Source organism: Micropterus dolomieu, unplaced genomic scaffold (genome assembly GCF_021292245.1).
Source record: "Micropterus dolomieu isolate WLL.071019.BEF.003 ecotype Adirondacks unplaced genomic scaffold, ASM2129224v1 contig_11418, whole genome shotgun sequence".
NCBI classification, from domain to species: Eukaryota; Metazoa; Chordata; class Actinopteri; order Centrarchiformes; family Centrarchidae; genus Micropterus; species Micropterus dolomieu.
The window spans coordinates 1-1,371 of NW_025740404.1; the positions used below are offsets into that span (position 1 = coordinate 1).

The 1,371-nt window shown below is 41.7% G+C and overlaps 1 non-coding gene across 1 annotated transcript; it reads right to left on the reverse strand.

Moving 5' to 3' along the window:
- Window positions 1–691: 691 nt before the first annotated feature.
- Window positions 692–780, reverse strand: trnay-gua. Its single transcript is given in 2 exon segments — window positions 692–727; window positions 744–780. It is a non-coding gene; the product is annotated as a tRNA-Tyr (tRNA).
- Between the last annotated feature and the right edge of the window lie 591 nt (window positions 781–1,371).

Here is a 1,371-nt window from a genome sequence, read left to right on the forward strand (position 1 = left end):
CTACAGTCCTCCGCTCTACCAACTGAAAGATCGAAGGGAACGAAATACCTTGCTTGAAATAATTGCAGAAGAACTACACAGATTTAGCAGAACTTGTCTTTGTGTTTTACCTGATATCGGTGGAACATACGAAGCAAAGAAACCCATCTCAGCTTTTTATCTCGTCAGTCGGAGCCGACACAAACATAAATCACCTCCTTCGAGCCCGAGACCTAAGGATTACCGACATTATGAACCTAAATTCCTCCGCTCTACCAACTAAAAGATCGAAGGGAACGAAATACCTTGCTTGAAATAATTGCAGAAGAACTACACAGATTTAGCAGAACTTGTCTTTGTGTTTTACCTGATATCGCTGGATGTGGACACACTAAGCTTGTCTGAACATATGAAGCAAAGAAACCCATCTCAGCTTTTTATCTCGTCAGTCGGAACCGACACAAACATAAATCACCTCCTTCGAGCCCGAGACCTAAGGATTACCGATATTATGAACCTACAGTCCTCCGCTCTACCAACTGAAAGATCGAAGGGAACGAAATACCTTGCTTGAAATAATTGCAGAAGAACTACACAGATTTAGCAGAACTTGTCTTTGTGTTTTACCTGATATCGGTGGAACATACGAAGCAAAGAAACCCATCTCAGCTTTTTATCTCGTCAGTCGGAGCCGACACAAACATAAATAACCTCCTTCAAGCTGGAGTTGAACCAGCGACCTAAGGATTACTGACATTATGAACCTACAGTCCTCCGCTCTACCAACTGAGCTATCGAAGGGAACAAAATAAGGATGAAGACATCCAGTTTCATGGACATGACCATGACAAACACCCAACTGTATTTCACTATTCACACGCTTGATTAAAACTGGTACACAGATGTCTAAAGTCATACATACCTGCTTGAAATAACTGCAGAAGAACTACACAGATTTAGCAGAACTTGCCTTTGTGTTTTACATGATATCGCTGGATGTGGACATGCTAGTCTGAACATACGAAGCAAATGTTCAGAAAGAAACCCATCTCGGCCTCTTATCTCGTCAGTCGGAGCCGACACAAACATAAATCACCTCCAGAACATCCAACTGTATTATACTATTTACATGCTTGATTAAAACTGGTACACTCGTGACTAAAGTCATAATTACCTGCTTGAAATAATTACAGAATTAGCAGAACTTGGCTTTTTGTCATACCTGCTACCGCTGGATGTGGACAAGCTAAGCTTGTCTGAACAAATGAACCAAAGAAACCCATCTCAGATTTTTATCTCGTCAGTCGGAACCATTACAAACATAAATCACCTCCTTCGAGCCCGAGACCTAAGGATTACCGACATTATGAACCTACAGTCCTCCGCTCTACC